The sequence below is a fragment of the Tursiops truncatus genome, chromosome 17 (genome assembly GCF_011762595.2).
Source record: "Tursiops truncatus isolate mTurTru1 chromosome 17, mTurTru1.mat.Y, whole genome shotgun sequence".
Lineage (NCBI taxonomy): Eukaryota > Metazoa > Chordata > Mammalia > Artiodactyla > Delphinidae > Tursiops > Tursiops truncatus.
Genome location: NC_047050.1, coordinates 45,617,169 through 45,627,225, shown reverse-complemented (window position 1 = coordinate 45,627,225; position 10,057 = coordinate 45,617,169). Strand labels below are relative to the sequence as shown.

The window sequence follows — 10,057 nt, the reverse complement described above, 5'->3', positions numbered from 1 at the left end:
AATACATAAATTTATTTTATTTATTTATTTACTGGCTGCGTTGGGTCTTCGTTGCTGTGCATGGTCTTTCTCTACTTGCGGCGAGCAGGGGCCACTCTTCATTGAGGTGAGCCAGCTTCTCATTGCCGTGGCTTCTCTTGTTGCAGAGCATGGGCTCTAGGCAGGCGGGCTTCAGTAGTTGTGGCACACAGGCTCAGTAGTTGTGGCGCACAGGCTTAGTTGCTCCGCGGCATGTGAGATCCTCCCGGACCAGGGCTTGAACCGATATCACCGGCATTGGCAGGCAGACTCTTAACCACTGTGCCACCAGGGAAGCCCCCAGACAATTTTAAATCTCCTGGGGGAGTCAGAAAACTTTCACTGAGTAAATGCACTTTGAGATATGTCTTGAAGTGTTCATTAAATTTTTATAGAGTGACCAGGAGGACATATGTGAAGCAGTGGGAAAAGGATAAGCAAAAACTTGGAGAAGGGAAACTATGTGTGTGCTCTGAGACAGCAAAAACTGAAGAGCAGTTGTGCAGGAGGGAGAAAAAGAAACAATGTGGCAATGTGTCTGAAGAGCAGGGTGCAGGAGGGAGAAAAAGAAACCAGCACGAATTGACTGGTCTCAAGTATATGCTGGACATTTTCAGATGTCACCTCATTTAATCGTTTCAGCAATCCTTGAGGTGGTATCTATTGCCCCTATTTTACCAAGTGCACAAAGGCCAAAGCCATTCCCTCCATTGTACCGTGGTGAGGATGAGGTGGAGAGGATGCAGAGAGCAGAGGGAGGGAGGTTGCCTGCCAGGTAACGAGCCCACACTCGACTCCGGAGGCACTGGGAGGGAAGTCATGCAAGAATTCGGAGCCAAAAATGGCCTGATTGCCTCTGAATTTTAGAAAAATAATGCTGGTGGTAATGGAAGAATTAAACAGAGTATTCTTTCTCTCTCCTTCATTCATTTAATTCAAAATATATATTGAAAACTTCCTTTGGGACAAGACTGCGGTGTACCAGACCTGTGGGAAAAAATGTCTGGGGCAAGATACAGCTCCACATCTCACGAAGTTCACAGTTTCTGTGTGTGTGCATATAATGCATAGCTCATACATACTATTTTATTTCATTTTATTTTATTTGGCTGCGCCACGTGGCTTGCAGGATCTTAGTTCCCTGACCAGGGGTTGAACCTGGGACCCCGCAGTGAAAGCACTGTGTCCTAACCACTGGACCTCTGGGGAATTCCCATTTGAGCTAATTTTTCTTTGTTTGTTTGGGTTTATTTTTGGCCAAAGAATTTTTATTACTTTTATGTACAGAAAACTCAATAGTGTACACTCACCTGGCCAGTTTGGTAGGCAGCTCCTTGGCCTTTGCCTTTTCCAGCTTGGCAATGTGAGCCCCTGATTTTGGACCAAGGATGTTGCTTCCCCAGTGAAGGCAGAGGTTGTCATATCATCATCGTAATCAGTCCTGATGGCTTCCGCTAGCTTAGCCAGAGCCCCTTTGTCTTCCGAGTTGACTTGTGTGAAGGCAATGGTGGTGCAGGTCTTCCTGTGGACCACATGTCCCAGCCTGGCCATCCCCTTGATGATGCAGTAGGGATCCCCCATCTTACAGCACAGGGCAGGCAGGAAGACCACCAGCTCAATGGGATCCATGTCATGTACAATCACCACCAGCTGAGCCTTCTTGTTCTCCACCAAGGTGGGGACAGTATTAACCCCTGCTTGAAGGACAGGTGGCCTCTTGGTGGGGACACCCCCTTTGCCCTCAGCTTTCTTCTCAGCTCAGGCCAGCAACCTCTGCTTCTTCTCTTGCTTCATCTCTGGTCTGTACTTGTGGGCCAGCTTAAGCAGGTGAGTAGCTGTTTGGCGGTCCAAGGCCTGGGTGAATTGGTTAAAAGCAGGAGGCACTTTCAGCTGCTTATAGAGGATTTGCCACTGCAGCTGGATATAGCGGGGCCGTTTGACGAAGTGGGTGAGGTCCCTTTTGGGCTGGATGTCCTGTCCAATGCCAAAATGCTTGGGCCTTTTTTCAAACAGGAGATTGATCACCTTCTTGGCCTGCTGCTTCTTCACGGCAGCAGGGGCCGGGGCCACCTTCTTCCCCTGGGCCTTCTTTCCCTTCGGCATCTTGAACGGCTGGCAGAGAGAACTTGAGCTGATTTTTGTATATGACGTAAAGTAAGGTCCAACTTCATTCTTTTGCGTGTGGATATACAGTTTTCCCAGCACTGTTTGTTAAAAAGACTGTCTTTTCCTCATTGAATGGTCTTAGCACCTTTGTTAAAAAGCATTTGACCGTATATTCAGGGTTTATTTCTGGGCTCTCTATTAGCTTCCATTGGTCTATATGTCTGTCCTATGACAGTACCATATTGTTTTGATTTTTACACCTTTGTAGTAAGTTTTGAAATTAAGAAGTGTGAGTCTTCCGATTTTGTTCTTTTTCAAGGTTGTTTTGGCTGTTCTCTTGAGATTCCATTTGAATTTTAGGATGGGTTTTTCTATTTCTGCAAAAAAAAGCCATTGAGATTTTGATAGCAATCACGTTTGAATCTGCAGATTGGGTAGTATTTACACAGCATTTTGAATGCACTAAATGTCACAGAATTTATACTTTAAAATGGTTAATTATACATTTTGTTAATTTCAGCTTGATTTTTAAAAAAAAATTGGGCAATTTTACCTGAAGAGCAGGTATGGGGATGGCATGAGGCTGCTGGAAGGTAAAGGAGGTTGCGATCAGAGGGAGGAATGTTGGGATTGAAGACCCCAATACTGAATAGTTTAGGGCAGGTGAGGGCCCCTGAAGTTGAGCAGTAAAAATGGCTAAGGTGACCCAAACCTTATCTCCAAAGATACTGACTTCACAAGGAGATTCAAGACTGCAACTTCAGAAGGATACATGTCCAGTTAGGGATGGTGGCCATCACTGGAGTGGGGTGGGGATAGCTGAGATTATAGGGGAATTTTATTACTATAGTATCTTTCTAAGGAGAAAGAATAATGAAAGTTGTTTTAAAGCTATAATACAGGAACTTTACTTTAGGAAAGGAGGACAATGACCTAAGTGCCTTTTTTTTTAATCGTCGTGGGAGTGGCAGCAAGGTGTCAGATGATACAGGCATGGATAGGGCGTGGGCAGGCCAGCTGACTTAATCTCCTATTTATTTTCAGAGTAATGGTCTGGCAGTAATATTGTGGAGCTGGGAAATGGCCAATCCTGCCTTCCAACCCTGAAGTATGTGAGGCTTGTGAGAGTAAACATCCCTCAATTCAAGACGATAGCCAGGTTTCAGTTAAGGCAAGGAATGGGAAACAGACTGGGGATGTGGAAGGATTTGTTCACCATGAAATGGGGGTTCCAGAGAAAACAGAAAAGTGTGAGAAGGAAAGGGGCAGCTGGGGAATGCGTGTGGGAAGGCACAGGGCAGTTTGGGGACCAGTGTACAGGAGAAGATGGATGATCAGAGGCATTCACATTTTGGCACTTATATGGAATGGGAATAGGGTAGTTCAGTGAGTCACAGTGGCCTTAAAGGCCCAGAAAGACCTGTGATGTCAAGTTTAGTAACAGTGGGACAGGCCTCCTGGGATTCAAACAGGATGCTGGACTTCAGCTGGGACTTCGGACAGTAGAATTTGGGTAGACAATAAAACAACTGTACAAAGTCCCTGAGGCAGAGACAATCATGGATAGCTCGAGGGCCCACGAGCAAACCAGACAAACCGAAGCTGAAGGTTTGTATGGGGGTTTAGAAGGCTGGCTCCCAAGGGTGGGGCTGGGGTCTGAAGAGCCTTATAAGCCACCAGAGGAGTCAAGACATGATTTGTGGGCGGACTCTGGGAGGCTTCACGCCAAGGAGTACTTCCCAGAACTTCTGCTGCCAGTGTCCTTGTCCCCACAGTGAGCCACAGCCACCCCCCGCCTCTGCAGGAGACCCTCCAACACTAGCAGCCGTGTGGCTGACAGGGTCTTGGTGCTCCGGCCGGGTGTCAGGGCTGTGCCTCTGAGGTGGGAGAGCCGAGTGCAGGACATTGGTCCACCAGAGACCTCCCGGCTCCACGTAATATCAAATGGCGAAAGCTCTCCCATAGATCTCCATCTCAGCGCGAAGACCCAGCTCCACTCAACAACCAGCAAGCTACAGTGCTGGACACCCTATACCAAACAACTATCAAGACAGGAACACAACCCCACCCATTAGCAGAGAGGCTGCCTAAAATCATAATAAGGTCACAGACAGCCCAAAACACACCACTGGGCACGGTACTGCCCACTAGAAAGACAAGATCCAGCCTCATCCTCCAGAACACAGGCACCAGTGCCCTCCACCATGAAGCCTACACAACCCACTGAATCAGCTTTAGCCACTGGGGGCAGACACCAAAAACAACGGGAACTACGAACCTGCAGCCTGCAAAAAGGAGACCCCAAACACAGTAAGTTAAGGAAAATGAGAAGACAGAGAAACACACAGCAGATGAAGGAGCAAGGTAAAAACGTACCAGACCAAACAAATGAAGAGGAAATAGGCAGTCTACTTTTGACCACCTAGAGGGGTGGGGTAGGGAGGGTGGGAAGGAGACACAAGAGGGAGGGGATATGGGGATGTATGTATATGTATAGCTGATTCACTTTGTTATAAAGCAGAAACTAACACACCACTGTAAAGCAATTATACTCCAATAAAGATTTTTAAAAAAAGATATGATTTGTAAGTAACAAAGCTTCATTATGGGTTTTTACCAGTGGAAGGACATGAAAACAGCATTTAAGGAAGATTAGTATGAGAAACATCCATGCTAAGTGGATTGGGGCAGGAAAAATTGGGCTTGCCACAGATTTTGCAACTATCCAAACATGATGTGGTATAGGATTGGACTAGGGAGGAGAAAAAATGATAATTTCAAAATAAAAACAAACAGAACTCGGTTTATATGTGGGAGAGATAAAGAAAAGAAGGGATTAAAATTTTTCAAAAATTTGAACCTGGCTGAGAGTTATATCAAGCATGGGCAGGGGAGACCTGAAAGAGAAGGATCAGTTTAGGGGGAAGGAGTGGACAGTGATGAATTTAGTTTGGGACCTAGATTCATTTGAATCTTACAGCTAAGTGAGACTTTGCATCTAACCATGTGGAACAACTAAGTATCATGTTATATAGATAAAGAAATCTTGAATTTGAGATAACACAGAACATCCTAGAAGAGATGTCCTAGAGGCAGTTGGCCATTCAGAGCTGTACTTTAACGACAGATCAAAACTAGTGATATCCATTTTGGAGTCATAGGAATCGTCTTGTCAAATAACTGTAGGAATGGATGAATTATCCAAGGGAGAGGAAACAGTGAGAAGAGGAGAAAAGCCATAGGAGGAGACAGCAGAGAATTGAATCAAGAGGCAGAAAAGAGACAGGAATTTTGGCTTTGCTATTTGTTAGCTATAGGAACTTGACAATTTATTGACCTTCTCTGGGTCTCAGACTGCAGTCATATCAAGGCTTTCCAGAGTCGGGGTGGGGTGTGGTTGGGGAATCTGCTTCCAAGCTTTGAGTGAGCTTGGAAGCAGCCTCCGCTCCCTGGCTGTTGGCTGGAGACATTGGTATCTAACCATGTAAGCTTCTCCATAAGGGCACTTAGAACACGGCAGCTGTCTTCTCTCTGAAAGTGAGTGAATGAGAGAGGGCCCGGTCTCATACAACCAAATCTCAGAGGTAACATCTCATCACTTTTGCCAAATTCTATTCATTAGAAACAAGTCAAGGGGAAAGGGTTACATAAGGGTGTGAATACTAGGGGGCAGGATTATTGGAGGCCATTTTAGCAACTGCCTGCCATAATATCTAACAGTTATATTCTTAGACACTCATACTCATTACTTTTGTAGCTAGTTCACTTAAATTGGCAATTTAATAAATATTGAATCCACTGAGGTGGGCACAGGCACAGGTGGGGCACAAAGAAGGCAATTTTACCTAGAGGGAAATTATGCTTGCACTGATTCATTTTTTTTTTTTTTTTTTGGCTGTGTTGGTCTTAATTGCCTCACGTGGGATCTTTCCTTTCGGTGCTGGGCTCCAGAGCGGGTGGGCTCTGTAGTTGCGGTGCGTGGGCTCAGTAGCCCTGTGGCACGTGGGATCTTAGTTCCCTGACCAGGGATGGAACCCGAGTCCCCTGCATTGGAAGGCAGATTCTTAACCACTGGACCACCAGGGAAGTCCCGCTTGCACTGATTCTTAACGGATAAACAGGAGTTTATCAGGAGACAAGATGGCCAAGTTAAAAGTTTATCCAACGATTATAATTTGGACTGTGGAGTTCTTAGGAACTGATTTTAAAGTTGAGTGGAAATATGGCAGGCATGAAGAAAATATTTCCTAATTTGAGAAGTCTCCAATCTTATCAAAATGTGAAACATTGAGCGATTCACAGGATTTTATCATTTGGTTTCAAATATATCTTTAGAAATCCTAATAGTTTAACACAATCTACAAGATCTTGAAACCCATTTTACTAAATTAGCACTCCTAAGTTTCATCTGTTTTCTAAAAATATTTTATGAGCACACTGATCAACTAAAAACTTGCATGAAATAATTCAGAAATTTAAGATTACAATTTAGAATGTACTTAGGAAAGACACAAAGGCTATTCTCCCATTTTCAGTGCTATTACTCTAGTACGATAAAGCTGAAATTCTAGTTTTATTTTTCATTGTTGATTTTACTAATTCTGTGAGCTTTGTAGGCCCCCATAGTTGACACACATTCTAGTACCTTCTTGCTTTCCTCACCCATACATTCAGTACTCAGGATGCGTAGGATTATGAGTATGGCTGAACTTCAAGTAAGCTGGTTTGGCAGTTTCCCAAAGTGTCAAAAATGACAGAACAGGGCTTCCCTGGTGGCGCAGTGGTTGAGAGTCCGCCTGCCAATGCAGGGGACACGAGTTCATGCCCCGGTCCGGGAGGATCCCACATGCCACGGAGTGGCTGGGCCCATGAGCCATGGCCGCTGAGCCTGCGCGTCCGGAGCCTGTGCTCCGCAATGGGAGAGGCCACAACAGTGAGAGGCCCGCGTACCGCAAAAAATAAATAAATGAATAAATAAATAAATGACAGAACATTAAGGAGTTTCTCTAAGGGCTTCTCTCCTCATGACTAGGGCTATCACTGTAGAATGGGTAGTCCCATTTCTCCCCTGTAAGTCTGAATTACTCTTTGGGGCTGTCTGATCACTCAGGCTTTGGCCCAGTCTAATCTAACTCCCCCAAATCTAAGCAACCAGAAGGCATAACAAGAAGTGACAGGAGGCCCTGAGTAATGCCAGCTCATCACATTTGGAAGAATATTGATTTTGATTTTCTGACCATTGTTCTCTAACAACTAAAAGGTTTGGTTCATCATTTTACTGTGGTATTAGCAACCAAATGTTGGATCCCAGTGCTTGATGGTCATGTAACTCTGCTGCCAGTGGGTACGGTGCCTGGGAAGTAAGAGGCATGCCACAACACAGACCCTCTGTGTTAAATCATCTCCCACTCAAGGGCTGCTGCTGGCAGCTGGAAATTTGACTTAGGAATCAAATATGTTGTTAAGCACCATTGTTTTTTGTGTACAAAGAACAATGACTGAGACTTTTTTCTTTTAAAGCATTCTTAATGTTATACTATTATAGTGTCCCTCATTTTCTATTTCTTCACTTTCTTTGAAAAGCAAACACTCTTTTCTTGGTAATTAGGCACACAAGTAAACATAAAACACCCCAGTTTTTCTTGGATAGCTTATCTCCATTTTTATGACTACCATTTAAAATTAAAACAAACAAACAAACAAACAAGCACTATTCAGTTCTCTCAAATTAGAGGCATTTTCTTTTCTTGCTTTTTCTTTTTCCTTTTTTTTTTTTCCTACTGTAGGCTATTGATTTCCTTGGGGAGGAGGAGGAATCAATAATAGCTAATCACAGATAAAATGCATCCTAATTTTAGTATGAGTAAATAATGCATTATAAAGAAATAGAACTTCACATGTTAATATGCAATCATCACATTTAAAGTTAAAATAATTTTAAATTTTGCTGGTTTTTAAAAAATAATATTTAATGAGTAGTAATGAATATGTTTCACCTTTACTTTGTGACTAAGTAAGGAAAGTGTCTAAGAGGTCCCTCTTCTGCAACATCCTCCCAGGGCAGAAATCCCTTCTGTATCTCTGAGTGAGTCCAGTGACAAGATATTGATAGCTTTCTGCTCCACAAGACATCCTAGGGCACTGCCAGTTACTATGCTGTTAGGAAGTAATCAGAGGTCTACGTGCAAGGCACTGTGCTGAGTGTTCCATCAGATTAAAAAAATAAGAATAAAATCCTTGCCATAAAGAAGCTTCGTGAACTTTTCACAAAGTTCAGACAATAATTACAATAACATAAGACAAGAAATTAAAGGGGCTATAGGAAGGCACAAACCAAACCTTGTGGAAGCTCAAGGGGAGGAATGAGATAGCACATCTAGCCAAGGAAACCCACTGGTCCTAGCTCTGCTGTCTGGACTGACATTGTAGTTTCTCTTGTCCACTTGCAGAGCTTGACATAGTCTATAGACGAGTCCAAAGAGGCAATATAGTTGAGGGGCTTGAAGCTGGGTCTTGGGCATTAGACATCTTTGGACATGAATCTGGACCTTTTCTTTTTTAGCTGGGTGACCTTGAGCAAGTTACATAACCTCACTGTACTTCTGTTTTTTCATTTGTAAAATGGACATAGTAAGACCTACCTGACAAGCTTACTGAAGAATTAAATAATAATATAAGGGGCTTTAGCATTAGTGCCTGGCACTTGGTGTATAAAAACTCATAGCTTTTGCTTTTACCTCTTTTTCATTTTCCCTGTTTCTTTCTCCCCAATTTATCTCTAATATTTTTATCACTCCTAATAATATGTTGTTTCTAGATCCCCTCACCTTTATGGCTATCCTCCTCCAAACTATCTCGTTTTCATTCTCCTGTACAATGTGCTACCTAGAACTTTACAACAATAAAAATTTCCCCCAAAAATGTTAACTTTTCCTGTTGGTTGGTTTCTGACCAAAACAGTAAACCAAACCACTACTTCCCTTCTAACCTGTACTTCTATTAATGCATTAATTTATTGAATGTTCAAAATTATTGCATTCAAGTTTTTTTTGTTTTGGTTTTGTTTTTTAGCAATTCCACACATGCCTTATCAGTTCATGGCAAGCTTGTGGCCAACTACCTTCTCTAGGTACTATTTAGGTAATTAATGAACAATAGGTCTCTCCTGTCTTGTACTTGTGCTATTGATTTTTTTTTTTTTTTTTTTGGCTGGTCAGACGGTTTGTGGGGTCTTAGTTCCCCTAACAGGGATCGAACCAGGGCCATGGCAGTGAAAGCACTAACCACTAGACCGCCCGGGAATTCCCGTGCAATTGATTTTTTTAACCTAAGTGAAGGTCTTTTCCTTTCACTCTCTTGTGTAGGCTTTGATTCTTAGTAGCAAGTAACAGAAAGCTAGTTGGAACTAAAAACTTAAGAAAGACAAATTTTTCTGTTGGCATAACTGAAGAGCAAGAAAAATGGGACAACTAGAATGCTGACTATCCCTTCTTCGTCATGAGCAGTGGCTTCATTTTCTCACATTGCTTTCTACTGGGACCCTTATGGCAGCGGCTCCTGGCTCATACTGTCATGACTTGAGCCATAGAAAAAATGATTCCCTCGAGAAAAAATGATTCCCTCGTCCATTCCTCCTCCCTCCAACCAAGGTCTGAATCAAATATATGCCAATCGTTATTGAGCTGCCTCTGCCCCCAAGAGAGGGTGAGAAGTTGTCAACCCTTAAACTGGTTACTTTGTCCCAGCAAGGCAGAAGGTTGAGAAGGTAGCAGTTCCTAGCAGAACTCAGGGTATGGCAGGGGAGATGTTCTCCCAAAGGGATGAGGAGTACATTTTCTAAAAGCAATGGAGGGGAAATTCCCTGGCGGTCTACTGGTTAGGACTCTGAGCTTCCACTGCAGGGGTCACAGTTTCGATCCCTGGTCAGGGAACT

At 43.4% G+C, this 10,057-nt stretch overlaps 1 pseudogene; it reads right to left on the bottom strand.

The window, feature by feature from the left end:
* Nucleotides 1–1,219: 1,219 nt before the first annotated feature.
* On the bottom strand, nt 1,220–2,490 carry LOC101326151 (large ribosomal subunit protein eL8 pseudogene; annotated as a pseudogene).
* Between the last annotated feature and the right edge of the window lie 7,567 nt (nt 2,491–10,057).